Raw genomic sequence first — 16540 nt, forward strand, 5'->3', positions numbered from 1 at the left:
GCGTCTCGCAAGTGAATGTACTCTTCCACACGTAGCTTGAGTTGATTATATCGTAAGTATCGTAGTCGTTCGCCTTCTATCTTCGCGTACATGTCGACCATGAATTGTTGACAAAGCTCTCGAAATCGTAGAATAACGTTATCCAGCCCGCGTCTAATCATCAATCTATACGCATAATAATCCTTCGAGCTAACGTTCTTGTTTGTTTCGGCTCAAGTAATAATATATTCATAAATATTAATTTAAGTTAATTGCGTTTAATAATTTAATTGTTTTGTTAAAAGTGTAATAATCAAATTCATAATAAATGAAGTACCTGATACGGGATCTCGTTGTTTAATATTTATGCTATATCCGTCTTGTCCCTTCCAGAAGATTAGCGGATATTGGAGAGCGTCATATGAACGGTGTGTATCAGCAATGAACTGAAGATTATTATTTCTCCTACGAATCACAATTTCTCGTGCACCTGTACGATCGCCAACCATGATTCCAGCATCGTCGTCAGCAACAGGTGCATTGAATCTACGAATGTGTTCTCCAGCTGGTGTTTTATCAGGATTAATAACAATAGCGTGATTATCGCTTTCTAATTTGTGCATGTGGGATTTGAATATTTTCAACAATTCATTATGCTCATTCAATAGAGCATCCAGCTCGCTGACGATGCGTCTAGCAAAGAATGAATCAAGGTTATTGTAGCCACAACGTGCATCCACCCGATTGGCTAGTGCGCTTCCGGAGTCCTCGCCGCCCATAAAGTAGATTTGTAAAAATTTATGTGGTTCGTTTGGCATTGGCAGCAATGAGCCTATTTTATGATAAACTTGGCTTCTGATTTTAAGTGTAGAATTGTATTGTTGACCATTTACATTAGTATTTTGAACTATTTCTGTTGCTCCGAACGATGTCATTTGAAAGCATGAGTTGAATGTTCGAATGGACTTCAGGAACACGTTAGAATCTGGATCTGTGCCGATAAGCAAACCGTTCAATGGTTCCGGTGGTGTTTCAATTACAGGTAGTTGTACCTTCCCTGACGCGCAACACATCCCGGCTGGTTCATTTTTGAATTTCAAAGTATGACAATACGGGCATTCTTTGTCCATAGCACCAATTACTACTTTTGAATGAGCATAATATTCAGTATCGGGCTCATACTGAAATGCTAGACGCAGAAATGATGTAGCTACAAATTCTCGATGTGCCTGTTGGCGTTGTTGGTCATTCGCTCTGCGTCTATTGACAGTAAAACGGTGTGGTTGTCGTTGTTCTAATCTCATGACTTCATTGCGTTCAGCTCGTGTATCGTCTGATTGTTCTTGATGCAATTGTGCCATTCTCACACGCGCTCCAGTATTTTCTTCCTGAACTTGTTCTTCGGTTCTTTGGGCTCTTCTATTTCGAATGCTTCTAGATTTATTTGTATCACGGCTCAAATTGGCCCCTTTGCGTTTTGTTGGCATTGTTCACTGTACAATACAAAACACACATGAATAGAACTGATTGAATTATTTAATTATTATATTAATCATTTATTTTATCTTTGATTACATTAAATATACATGTAAAAATTAGATAGTTTCACGAAAGCGAAAAATTTTATGTTTCTTAATTATATCGAAAATACATATTGTTGGAAATAGTGAAAAAAAAAAATTCTGTCGAAGTTAGAGTTCTTATAAGTAAACACAAAAAAAAATTTCCCAATTGTAATAAAAATCTAACTTCCACCGAATTCGTTTTTCACCATTCCCAACAATATTTTCGTTATAAATAAGAAAGAATAATTTTTGATTTTATAATAAACGTGAAAAATAATTTATACTTACAACTCAATAGCCGTTGTTTGCGGGAACTCGTGACACGTGTTGAGTATTTTAGAGGTTATGTAAGTCACTTAATTAACTGATCATGCGATTTACACTCAAAATTGATAATTTTATTAGTTATTAATAATTAATTATATTCAATAATATTAGTTATTAATAAATAAATAATAAAGTTACTCGAGAATATATTTGATATGAGAGTTACACTGAGATAGTAAAAATGTTTAACTACTACGCTTGAAGCATAAACACTAATAATAGCCAAAAACTGTAGAGGTAACATCCCTACTCCGTGCTGTTTACAGGGTGAGAAGTGACACCGGTAGACACATGGAGGGGATAACTTACCAAGTGATAATAATTGATGTTATCGAGCGGGATAGAAAATAATAAAATTATGAAAATGACTATTAAAAAGCAAGGGTTGGTGATAAAAAAGTGCAAATTTAGAGTTGTATGTATTTTTTGATGCCACATAATAAAAAAATAAAAAAAAATAAAATTTTATCAAAAAAATAAAAAAAAAATTTTTGGAGTGAACACCCCTTATCACTTAGAGGTTAGAAAAATAGATACTAGTCGATTCTCAGGCTTACTGAATATGCATAAAAAATTTCATGAGAATCGGTCAAGCCGTTTCGGAGGAGTATGGGAACGAACATTGTGACACGAGAATTTCATATATTAGATTAGATATATATATATTTATATATATAAACTTCTGAACGAACGATATTTTTTGACTCAGTTTGTCGAGCTGAGTCAGAGAATGGCTGAATTTTTAGAGGTGTCTGTCCCTAATTTTCCATTTCCCATTTAAATAACTTGGGAAAAAAAATTCTTTTTTTTTGTTTATTTTTTTAGCTCGGCATACGCACCTCATATAAATAAGTCCATAGTATATTATTGTAGAGAATTCAATGCTCTACAAAAAGGTCTTATAAACTTTTATCATAGAGATAGCCGTTCTAAAGATATTCAAACGTAAACTTCTAACTGTATAAAATTTTGACTATTCAAGTATTAAACTGATACAAATTAATTTATTACTGTCTTAAAAATTATTTTTATATGTAAAATTGGTTCTGATACGCTAAAATTTTCATAAAGCTAAAAGAAAAATTACTCTTGTTTCAAATTTTTAACTTCCCGCTAAGAATATCGAAGATTTTCAAAAATCGGGAAGTTATTGTTTTCACCCCGTTTTGCAAAAATCGAGTTTTCATCAGATCTCGACGTTTGAAGGTCATAGGAAGCTTCCCTGACTACTCCCGCGAGGTTGTCACTCTGTCTGTATGTGTGTCACTGTATGTGTGTGTGTGTGTGTGTGTTTTTTTTTTTTAGGGAGGGGAATCCTTTTTACGGATTCTAGGCATAGCTGTTTGGCCTGGATATGTGGCGACTCGACGCAGCGTCATACTAAAACTCGACGCTGACGCCCCTACCCACTAAACCCTAAACCCCTTTCTCTTCTATCCTCTGATCCCCCATAGTACCGCCGTAAGGCATTTCTTCGCGGGGGGAGAAATTAGCTGCCGCTTAGGGATGGAAACATAAGCTGAAGAATCGATTCTCGATTCCGATTCTTTTTTCAGAAATTTCGATTCTCAGAATCGATTAATCAATTTCAAGAATCGATTCTTTTAAATAATCGATCTGAGTAAGGTAAAAGCCCCAATAGATGATCACGTACCAGTATATGATCACTCCATGTATCTGTATATCTATATTCACAAATATAGATATACAAATACATGGAGTGATCATATACTGGTACATGATCATCTATTGGGGCTTTTACCTTAAATGTTTTTTTTTTTAATTAAAATTTTTTTAATTTTAAGAATAAAACTAGTACAATAAGGTAAAAGGTACAATAAAATGCAAATTTATAAAATATTATGTTTTATTAAAAAAGTAACCCGTGTAAAAAAAATCGTCTTTAAAGTGTCTTAAAATTGCTGTTTGTTCAAGATCCTAAACCTGACACAAACCAAGACTGATTTAAGACTCTTTTAAGATGCAAAAAAAATTCCAAGAGCCGATTTTTGAAATTTGGTTCTTGAATTCATTATGAAAATTAATTTTTAGACAATTTTGCGAGTTTTTAACCGCAACATTTTTCAGTACGCTCTTTTCAAATTGAATTTGAAATTGTGGAAAAATTATTATCCCACAATTTCAAGACTTTTTTAAGACGCTCCATTTTAATGTTCCGGGGCTCTGTTGCTGTGAGCTTATCTTAAAATAGTCTCTAAATTTTTTTAATCTCTCAAAGAGATAGCTGTTCTAAGATAGCTCTTCGAGCTTAAAAGTCTGATGGAAGTTTCATAGAACACAATTTTTTGAATTTCTAAGCCGCAATAACCTTTGAATGAGCCAAACGATTTTTTCGCGGCTTACGGCAATTAACGCAGTTTTTAGGGCTCTTTTAAGAAGCTTAAAGCGCGAACTCGTCAGACTAAAAATTTCATAAAAATTCTAAAGAAAACTTTTTCTTCAATTTGTTTCGACAACGATATCTGACGAACGAATCAACCAACTTTGACCGGACTAGTGAAAATCAACGTGGTTTTTCAAGGTTAAGAGCTGAGTAGTTTTTGGAATCGATCAGTCGAGCCGTTTAGAAGTTATTCCAAAAAAACATTTTTTGAAAATTCTATTTTTGAGATTTCTCAAAATCTAGTGAACTTAATCGATTCAAATTTTCACGAAATTTAATGGCAATGATGCTCTTTAGATCGCCACCTATCTCGATCCGATCGGCCGAGCCGTTCAAAAGTTATAAGAGGTTTACAGGTTTACATACATACACACATACACACGCACACACTCACACACATACACATACAGACAGGCACCATCGCGGGAATAGTCGGGGGAGCTTCTTAGGACCTTAAAACGTCGAGATCTGATGAAAACTCAATATTTTAAAAACGGTGTAAAAACAATAACTTTCCGATTTTCGAAAATTTTTAATTTTGCTAGCGGGAAGTTAAAAAAAAATAAAAAAAAAAAAGGAAGGTAAGAAAACGATGCGAGCGCAAAGAGAGCGCTAAATTTAAAATATTTTCACAATGAAATATACAATTACTTTGGACCATTTTTTATTCAATATATTGATGCTATAGTGTCATTACTCCGGCATTAAAATAAATTATAGACTCGATCACTAAGAATCGATTCTAGATCGATTCTGATAGCTGGGAATCGAGTCTAAATAATCGAGTTTTTTGACCACAGAATCGATTCTCGGGTAGAATCGGAATCGATTTTACCACCCCTACTGCCGCTCTTCCTTCTGGTGGCTAAGATGTTATTTCTTCCTTCTAGATTCTGTCTTTCGCTCTTTTCCTCTCAGTGGATCGCAACTCGGTAAGCACTTTTGTAGCAAAAGTGCTTGTGGCGTTCCAGGCAGCTTCTGACGACAACATTGCTTCTACTATTGACTCTGGTTGGGTTCTCTTTTTCAGAATCTTCCCCAACTCATCGCGCTGTTGGTTGAAACGTGGACACACAAAGAAAACATGCTCCGCATCTTCATTGACCCCTGGACAGGACGGGCACTCTGGGGTATCATCGTGCTTAAAGCGGTGAAGATACTTCCGGTAACATCCGTGTCCTGATAACATCTGCGTTAAATAATAGTTGATCTGATGGCATTTGTTGTTTTTTCAGGTGGGTCATAACCACCTTATAAGGCCTACTCCACACGTCTTTATCCACCTCGTATACAAGCTCTTTCCAGCATCTTCTTTTGCTTTCTTTGATGGCTTTATTCAGTTCACGACGCGCCTTTTTGTACTCTGCGATCAGCTCCACTGAGTTGAGCCGTTGATAGCCGCGCTGGGAGATTCTTCTCTTTCTATGACACTCTTTACGGAGGACGCTGATGTGGTCGTTCCACCAATGCACCGAAGGTCTCGAATTTATGCCACGTTTACGAGGCATACTGGCATCACAAGCATGTGTTACTCTCTTCATCAGGTCCTTAGTATGTTGTTCTGCACATCCAGTGTTGATCGGATCACCATCGAGGGCTATTAGCAATGCTTCTGGGTCAAAAGATTTCACCTTCCAACCAACGATGTTAGACTGCTTGATTAGTCTCTTGAGGTTCTGGTCGTTTGATATTTCCCAGAATATCACATGATGGTCGCTGGAAGTGTAGATGTCCAACACTTTCCAGTTGTAGTCACCTCTAGCAAGGCTATTACTGACAAAAGTGAGGTCTACAATTGAGCTTGCGTCACCTTTGGTGTAGGTCGGCGTATCACCACTGTTGAGCGAAACTACATCTAGTGTAGTAAAGGCCTCTAGTAGTGTTTCCCTCGTGCGTTGGTATGTTTGCTGCCCCAGTCAACTGCCCAGGAGTTGAAGTCTCCGGCTATCGCTACTGGATGGTATTGCTTTGCATCTTCAGTTACTCGATCCAAGAAATCAGTGAAGTCAACAATGGAGAGGCTAGGTGGTGCGTAGCAGCTATAGAAGCGGATGCTCTCTACTGATACTGCTACAAAGCCGGCATTGCTGTTGTCGACTGCATTTTGGAAAGGAAGCTTGCCACATGACCAGATGACAGCTTTGGATGTGCTATCAGATTCCCAGGGTTGGGTACTCAGGTGTTTATATGGCTCTGCTATTAGTACCAAGTCAAGCTCTAATTCTCGCACGGATTGCATGATCAGGTCATGCGCTGCCTCACAATGGTTGAGATTGAGCTGTAGTATCCTCATGGTTGTTTGTTCGTCAACTTCTGGAGCGCCTCCTGAAATACCGGGCACCTGTGGGTGCCGGCATGGTGAGCCACGTCCTTTGCTCCTTGCTGCTCATCACATATTGCACACTTGGCAGGATTTTTACAGTCAGAGATATGGTGCCCTTCTTGTCCACATCTGATGCAGAGTTTAGACCGGTCTACTTGGCTTTTACATTGGGACCCAACATGTCCGAAGTGCCAGCATTTAAAGCATTGGACTGGTCTTCTAGTTGCTCTTATTCGGTAATTGACCCAGCCAATCCTTATTTTGCCGCTTCCTTCCAGTAGCTGTTGTGCTCCAGCTGCTGGTAGTGTCACTGTAGCCGTTTGCGTACCTCTGTAGGCCTTACGGATCTTGATAGCCTCTAGTGGTATTTCGCAAGTTTCTCCGGTTTCCGTTTTCAGGGCAGTCTGAATGTGCTCCTTCGTCGTGTCATCATCAATGTCTCGGATCTCGATGGTCTCCTGCGGTCCTTTGCAGATTACTTCGGCCTCTTTTTGAAGAATATCCATGATGGTCTTTTGCAAGGCTTGGCCTTTGTCGATACTCCTCTTTGAGAGCGTAATCAGCATGTCCCCAGTTTTGGTTTTGTGGATCTTTTCCACGGTTGTGCGGACCTGTTCGTCAGGGACGGCCTGCTTTATACGACGCAATATTTCGGCGTACTTCTCCTTCTCGACCGGACGGATGATCAGAGCGTCAGGCCTGGTCCATTTTCGCGGTTTCTTCCGCTTAGGTTCCGGCCGGGGCTCTTTCGGCGGTTGCTTTGGGAGTTGCTCTCTAGCTAGCCTTCTCTTCTCCTTCTTAGACTGTACTTTTTCCCAGTCAGTCGTCTTCTTAGGTTCGTCGACCTGCCCTGCCAGTCGTTGGGGAGGGCTTTTTTTCAAGTCCTTCTTCTTTGTGATTTTATCGGTTGGCTCTGGCGAGTTTCGGTCCTTTCTCTTTCCAGGCCTTGTGTCAGTTTCACCCTTGTCTTCAGCGACTGATTCACCATCACCTTCAGCTCCGGTGTCCATTGCTTCGTCAGTCACGACGACAGCCTGACAGGCTTTCTCCGGTGTAGCATGAGAAATGCGCTGCAATGATGAGCGCCACTCCTCATCCAGCTTCTCAAACCTTTGAAGGGCGTTAGTTACACCAGTCATCTTGGATTTTATCTCTTTGTGAATGTTGACCTTTGGTTGGACGAAATCATTCAGCTCACTGATCAGCTTTTCAAGGCGTTTGAGCGCTTGCGAACGCTTCATTTCAGCGCTTGCGTCAATCGCTGCTTGTTGGGCATGTAGCCCGTTTCCACTCTTGTTTGTTTCCTGTGGGTTACTCATACTTTTTTGATTTACCAGCGCATCGTACGGAGTGGAGCGGGTTGCCATAACTAGGAACGGGTGTGCCCTCGGAGATAGTACTCCTACCCCAGTTCCCTGAGGCCTAGCCGACACTTAGCCAGTCCCGAAATACACGGACGGACTAGACTCGCTCGGAGCGGTGAAGATTCCGATCTCTAACACTCACTGCGTACTTCCTGATCAAGGCCCGAAGTGGCTGGCTCCTGATCCACTGCTGCAACTTTCACCTCGGCAGGGCAAGCTCACATCAGCCGTGGCCAGCATCGTCGGAAACTACGATACAGGTTCCGGACACTCCCAGTGAGTTACAGCAGGAACCAATCGTCTTGCTAGGTCAGTTAGTGTGACCAACCCATTAAAGGGGAGTTTTGTCCACGGGAGCTTATTTTGTTTGGTTATTTTGCTTGGCTCCTACCCGCTGTACCTCATCAACTAAGAGATTAAGTGTCATCCAAGGACAGCGAAGGTTCTCCCATCCGCTCGGGGAGACGCGCCCGGTAGCAGTATCTCTTCTGCCCCGAGTGTGTGTGTGTGTGTGTGTGTGTGTGTGTGTGTGTGTGTGTGTGTGTGTGTGTGTGTGTGTGTGTGTGTGTGTGTGTGTGTGTGTGAAAGTATGTGAACCGCTTATAACTTTTGAACGGCTCATCCGATTTTATCGCAGTTGGAGCCATTTGAAAGGGCTTAGCCAAACTTAGATTTTGAGTATAATTTGGACCGATTCGGATCAGTAGATTTTGAGAAATCTTAAAAAAACTAAGAAAAAAAAATTTTTTCAAATGTGGTTTTTTTTGGATAACTTTTAAACGGCTTCACCGATCGATTCCAAAAACTAATCAGCTTTAGACAATAAAAAACCACGTCGATTGCCACCAAGCTGGTCAAAATCGGTTGATTCGTTCGAGAGATATCGTGAACGAAAGAAAACCGAAAAAAGTGTTTTTTCTAAATTACTCCGAAATTTTTCGTTCGATCAATTAACACCTGAAAATCCTTTTATGTAGCTGATAAAACTGCGTCGAATGCTGCCAACTGCGTGAAAATCGGTTGATCCATTTAAAAGTTATAGCGGTTTGAAAATTCCAAAAGTAGTGTTCTATGAAACTTCTATCAGACATAATGCATAGAAATACTATCTCTTTAAGCTCAGTAAGCTCAAAATATCACATAAATTATATTTTTAAGCTCAAAAATCTCAAAAACGTCATAAGTACAATTTTAAGCGCTCAGGTATGGAATTAGCGGGAAGTTGCGGGGATGGCCTTTTAGTCTAGTCGAGAAGTGAGTTTTCTGCGAAAAATCGACCCTAAAGTCTTAAAAATATGGCGATTGGTGCATTGGATTCAGAATTTAATTCTGAGATAGAGGTATTTTTTAATTTATCTGCCATTAAAAATTTCATTTGTTATAAACAAAAAACGAAATGGAAAAAAGGAAGTCTCCATTTCGTTACTATAACTTTAAAAATATTAAAGATATCTGAAATTTGAAAAAAAATCCTAAAAGAGGAGAAAATTTTAGTAAAATAAGTCTTTACTCCCGGAGTTGTAGCTCCATTATTTATAATTTTAATTTAACGTTAAAAATTGGGCTCCGCGCGGCCGTTTCGGCGCTTAGGCGTCGCTGCTAAGCAAAGTATGCAACAAAAAATAATTATTTTAAAACATTCAATATTAATTTAAAAATCTGAATAAATTATAGTGTCATCTAGACACTTGAAGAAATGTAGCCCCGCCAAAAAAAAAATTTTAGCTTGATTTTTGTTAAAGTTATTCAATTGTTAATTAACTAATTTTTCGTAGACTTGAGTTTTCATAAAATCTCTTATAAAATTTTAAAAAATGTGTCTATAAATTTTTTTCCTCTTAGGAGCTCTTGTTATATAAATAATGACGAAGACCGCGTAGTAAAAGTTTATAAAAGTTTTTTCATTTGTTTATAATGATTTTTCAAAGTTATGACAAATTGAAATATCCGGCTAATGTTATAAAAAAAAATTTTTTTCCCACATTTTTAGTTTTGGTTGTTTTTGTATCAACATATTGCGTTTAATAGCTTGGCTAAAATATTTTTAATGTTAATTGTTTAAGAACTTGTTATAAACAAATAGACAAGTTGAATGTATTTGAAAAATTTTTTTTTGTCATTTTATTGTTTTAATAAAATAACGATTTTTAAAAAAAAAATTTTTTCTTAAAAAAATTTTTTAATTGTTTATAATTGTTTTTTTCATTTATCCATTATTTAAATTATTTATTAATAAATAATTTTTTTTTTTTAAATCACCATTTACAATCCTCAATATAATCATGAAAAAAAATTTTTTTTTTACTTAAATTTCCATTGTTTATTTTATAACCAATTTGTTATAAACAAATTTCCATTTTCGTTTTATTTTTTTTTTCGTTTCTTTAAAAAATTACAAATTCAGCCATGTACATCAAAGTTGTAAAAAAAATTTTTCTCTATTTTTTATTGAATTTTAAAATGATTTACCTCATCAAAGTTGAAGCGGTCAACTATTTTATCAACTTATAAATTGTTATAACTTGTAAAATATTGATGATACGGTCTTTGACATTCAAGACGATCTTTTAGACAATTTAATGATTTATATAGTAAATTTTTTATATTCTTGATATCTATTGTGGTTCAATTTTTATAAACATTTTTTTATAAAAAAATGCATTACTTGAATCTTTAAATAATTATATCTTTCAAACTATTGAAGTTACGGCTTTTATGATTCAAGACAATCTTATAGAGTAATTATTAGACTACTCAAAAATAAATTTTTTACATTTTTTATTGTTACATTTATACTCACATACACAACAGATTATTACATGTACATATTTTTAATAAACTTTTGAAAAACTTACACATTGTGTACTTACACGTTATGTAGAACATTAAAATTCCAAAATTAAAAGAAAACAACCAAAACAACATGAATTATTGGCGTTAGGTAGGAAAATAAGGATAATAAAATATAGAAAATGTTCACTTAACCGTGAAATAATTAGAATAAATAAAAAAAACTGATAAACAAATGGAATTAAAAATGTAAAAAATTTATTTTTGAGTAGTCTAATAATTACTCTATAAGATTGTCTTGAATCATAAAAGCCGTAACTTCAATAGTTTGAAAGATGTAATTATTTAAAGATTCAAGTAATGCATTTTTTTATAAAAAAATGTTTATAAAAATTGAACCACAATAGATATCAAGAATATAAAAAATTTACTATATAAATCATTAAATTGTCTAAAAGATCGTCTTGAATGTCAAAGACCGTATCATCAATATTTTACAAGTTATAACAATTTATAAGTTGATAAAATAGTTGACCGCTTCAACTTTGATGAGGTAAATCATTTTAAAATTCAATAAAAAATAGAGAAAAATTTTTTTTACAACTTTGATGTACATGGCTGAATTTGTAATTTTTTAAAGAAACGAAAAAAAAAATAAAACGAAAATGGAAATTTGTTTATAACAAATTGGTTATAAAATAAACAATGGAAATTTAAGTAAAAAAAAAATTTTTTTTCATGATTATATTGAGGATTGTAAATGGTGATTTAAAAAAAAAAAATTATTTATTAATAAATAATTTAAATAATGGATAAATGAAAAAAACAATTATAAACAATTAAAAAATTTTTTTTTTAAAAATCGTTATTTTATTAAAACAATAAAATGACAAAAAAAAATTTTTCAAATACATTCAACTTGTCTATTTGTTTATAACAAGTTCTTAAACAATTAACATTAAAAATATTTTAGCCAAGCTATTAAACGCAATATGTTGATACAAAAACAACCAAAACTAAAAATGTGGGAAAAAAATTTTTTTTTATAACATTAGCCGGATATTTCAATTTGTCATAACTTTGAAAAATCATTATAAACAAATGAAAAAACTTTTATAAACTTTTACTACGCGGTCTTCGTCATTATTTATATAACAAGAGCTCCTAAGAGGAAAAAAATTTATAGACACATTTTTTAAAATTTTATAAGAGATTTTATGAAAACTCAAGTCTACGAAAAATTAGTTAATTAACAATTGAATAACTTTAACAAAAATCAAGCTAAAATTTTTTTTTTGGCGGGGCTACATTTCTTCAAGTGTCTAGATGACACTATAATTTATTCAGATTTTTAAATTAATATTGAATGTTTTAAAATAATTATTTTTTGTTGCATACTTTGCTTAGCAGCGACGCCTAAGCGCCGAAACGGCCGCGCGGAGCCCAATTTTTAACGTTAAATTAAAATTATAAATAATGGAGCTACAACTCCGGGAGTAAAGACTTATTTTACTAAAATTTTCTCCTCTTTTAGGATTTTTTTTCAAATTTCAGATATCTTTAATATTTTTAAAGTTATAGTAACGAAATGGAGACTTCCTTTTTTCCATTTCGTTTTTTGTTTATAACAAATGAAATTTTTAATGGCAGATAAATTAAAAAATACCTCTATCTCAGAATTAAATTCTGAATCCAATGCACCAATCGCCATATTTTTAAGACTTTAGGGTCGATTTTTCGCAGAAAACTCACATCTCGACTAGACTACTTTAGGGTGAACCGTTTTACTAATTTTTTTATTAGTTGCGCCATGAGAACGACTGTAATAGTTAGAATTTTATTTTTCATGAAATCTACTAAAAAAATTAGGAAAACGGTTGATCCTAAAGGCCATCCCTGCAATTTCCTGCTAATTCCATATCTAAGCGCTTAAAATTTCACTTATGACGTTTTTGAGCTCTTCGAGCTTAAAAATATAGTTTATGTGTTATTTTGAGGTCTCCGAGCTCAAAGAGTTCTACGCTTTTGAGCTCTTCGAGCTCAAAAGTCTGGTAGAAGTTTGATAAAACACTGTTATTTAAATTTTCAAACTGCAATTACTTTTGAATGAATAAACCGATTTTCACGCGGTTAGCAGCATTCGACGCAGTTTTTTGAATCCTATGATTTACTTTAAACTCAAATTGATCAGACCATAAATTTCGGAGTATTTCGAAAAAATCACGTTTCTCGATTTTTTTCGTCAACGATATCTCACGAACAAATCAATCAATTTTGACCAGCCCAGCGGCAATCGACGTGGTTTTTTTTTAGCATATGATTTTTTAGCTTTCGGCTGTGAAAATCAATAATTTTCAAAAATTCAGGGAGTCATTGGTTTCACCTCGATTTTCGAGAATTGAGTTATCAGATTTCCACGTTTTGGGATTCTAGAAAGCACTTTTACCTTTTTCCACGAATACATCGTGATGCATGCGTGTGCGCGCACGCGTGTGAGTATATGTATGTGCGTGGGTGGAATCTAAATCGGTTAATTTGTTCAAGAGATGTCGGTGTCGAATTTTTTTTTTTTTTTCTTACATAACTTGGAAATTTTTTATTAGTTTCCAAAGCAAGATGTTATTTATTCCGGCCGCAAACTGCATTAAAATCGATTAATTCATTCGGGAGATGAAAAAAATTTTTTAATTAAAATAGAAATGAAATTGTATATGAAACTGTTTTAAAAAGTTAATATCATATAATACTATTAATCTCTCTAAATTCGGAAAAACAAAGAAATATTTCTATTATTAAGTTCAAAAATTTGACATCAGTCAAATATTGATGAATATATTTCTGCATACTCTGACCTTTAAAATAGCAACAAGATTCAAGGAAGATATACAGCGTCAACCGTTTTTGAATTTTTCTCAATATGAAATTTATTATTTACTTAAAATTAGTTTTTTCTTGTATTTAAATTTCCTTAATATAGACTCACAACGGTAAGAAGCAAATATCAGTAAATAAAATATATAAAGAGATCGTAATATCATCGATGTATTTATGTTTCTCATGTAACACCTATATATTTTTTATCGCATTTCCGGGCATTATTATGTCTACTGTAGAAATCAACCGAGTAAATAAATACTTTATATCGTAATTCGTCATCGGGCATTCCGGTTCAACACTTCGAGCGCTTTAGAATTAAAGTAAGTTGTCCTGATAAGTTAGTCCTGGAAAAAGTTCAAAAGTGAGAAGTACTAAAAGAGTATTTTTTTTTAAGATTTTTTGTTTAAAAAACATTTTATGCTGTATTATTGATAAAGTGAGTATAAGGCTGATAATTTTAAAATGGAATTATACTCATTTATTAATAATTACCGCTTAAAAATTGCCATCGCTAAATAGGAAGATATTATCTTATTTTTATTGAAGAAACAAAAAGCATTTTAAGCGACACTCATATTTTAGTATAAAACCATGTCAATGAAATTGGATTATGCTAATATATGTAGTATTGCTGTGAAATAATACGAACTATTTCAGTATCGACAAGGGTATTAAATAATTTGTCTATTTTTATTTATTTTTAAAAGTTGTGAGTGAAAATTTTTCAATCCTGCTGTCATGTATAGAAATTTTTAAAGGTTTCAATAAAGTATTTTTTAGATTATATTTTACAGTTGATAGTTAAATTAGTTTATAAGATATTTAGACATAAAAGTGGAAAAAAACATTTTCTGAAAGATTTTTTTTATCAACAAATGGTATAAATTAAATAAATAATTGAGTCAGAGCTTCAAATTTTGGCTAAATTTGTTGTTTAATTAATAAAGAATAAATAAGTCTTAATTTTTTCTTTGTATCTTCATTAGTTAAAAAGTTATAATAAAATTAAACATTAAAAACCAGGTCAGAATGGTGAAATTAAATATAACAGAAAATTGAAAGTTCAATAAAAAGTATAAATAAATTTTTTTTTTCAAAAAATAATACATGGTTGTTTTTGTTTTTTTAATTAGAAAAAGAAAAAAAGACAAAGATATAATTAATGTGTTTATAACAAATTGTTTATTAAATAAACAATGAAAATTTAAATAATAATCGAATTTTTTTTTGTAATACCAAATACCAAGATAAATAATGATTTAAAAAAAAAATGGTTCCTTAATTTTCATAATGAGTGGTAAAAAAAAATTGTTATTTAACAAATGCGTTTTTAAGCAATAAAGAAATTTTTTTAAGAAACGGTTTTTTTTTTTTTAAATCATAATTATCATCAAAGATTATGTTATCAAAAAGAAATTTTTAATTATCTCATAAACAACGCATTTGTTTATAACAATTTTTTAAACAATAAGAGATAAAAATTATTAAAAATCACTTTTAAGTAGCTTCTGATCATAAGAAAACGGATCAATAATAATATTGCAAAAAAAAATTTTTTTTCAATGTTTAATTAAGTTTTATAATTTTTTCCCTCAGTAAATTATTAATAACAAAACGAAAATTAACAATTTTTGAATTTTTCCAACGGGAATCTATTCTAAGACCTTTGAAAAATAGCTCCACGCAAGGAAAAAAATTCTCAGATTAATAGTTTAACAATTATCGCAGTTGCGATGTTAATGTTCATGATACAAAAAATTGTTAATTAATTAATGGGTAACTTATTGAAAAATCGCGATAAAAATTTTTTGATCACGGGTTATTGTTCATTAATCTATCCTGCAGGCGCCTGAATTTTTTTAATTTTTAATTTTCATACTTAATAAGTTTAAATAATATTTATTCATTAAAGGTCCGAAGGGGGCGTGGCTTGCGCAAGCCGGAGTACCCGTTTTCGAGCGTATTTTCAACCCTCTGGGAAAATTATAAACATTAGTCCGACAATTCCGGGAGTCAAGACTTTTTTTAGGAAATTTCTTCTTCTTTTTGAATCTTTTTTCAAATTTAAATTATCTCAAATAGTTTTTGAGATATTAACGAAAAACCAAACCCCTTTTTTTTCACTTAATTGTTTATAACTATTGCAATTTTTGCGAGCGGGCTTAGCATTTTCTCAAAAACTATCTACATGCCATTCCGAAATGAAACCTCAATCATAATTTTCGAAGAAGGCGAAAAAATTTTGACCTAAAAGGCACTTTTTGACTAGACTATAACGGTTACTCTTGCGACGGACATAACTATTTTTTATTTCTATATATTATAAAAAGAAAAAAACTTTCTTACTTGATTCATGAAATTCAAGACTTTTCAGGTCTATTCTTATGTTGGGACGACTCTAATGATTTTTTACGTATTTCACTACTGTTTCTAACTGTTTAATTTGATAAATTATTAAAATTAAAAATAAACTTTTTAATTTAATTTTTCCTTTAATCAAAACTATTGTAATAAAAGTTATTAAATGATGATAAAGTTTTAAATTGTAATATTAAGTAATTAAAAGTAATCAATTAATTGATAATATAAAAAAATTTTAAATAATTAACAGATTAATAGCGTCAAATAGTTGGAAATAATTAATTAATAATAATTCATAATCATTACGGTAAAATTGGTTTTATATTGTGTTTATACGCTTAGATAATATGTTTAATGAGAAATATTCTCGTTGAAAAATTTAGTAAAGTATTTAATTGAAGTAACATTCCAATTTTTATAGACTGATCAATTTTTTTTTTACTTAAATCATTTTTTGTAGATACAAACTGCGTCTAACTCAATAATTAAATAATGTGCAAATCGATTGATTTGATCAGTATATATGGCGGCCGTAGGAAATTAAAATAAT

Source organism: Cotesia glomerata, linkage group LG7, assembly GCF_020080835.1.
Source record: "Cotesia glomerata isolate CgM1 linkage group LG7, MPM_Cglom_v2.3, whole genome shotgun sequence".
NCBI classification, from domain to species: domain Eukaryota; kingdom Metazoa; phylum Arthropoda; class Insecta; order Hymenoptera; family Braconidae; genus Cotesia; species Cotesia glomerata.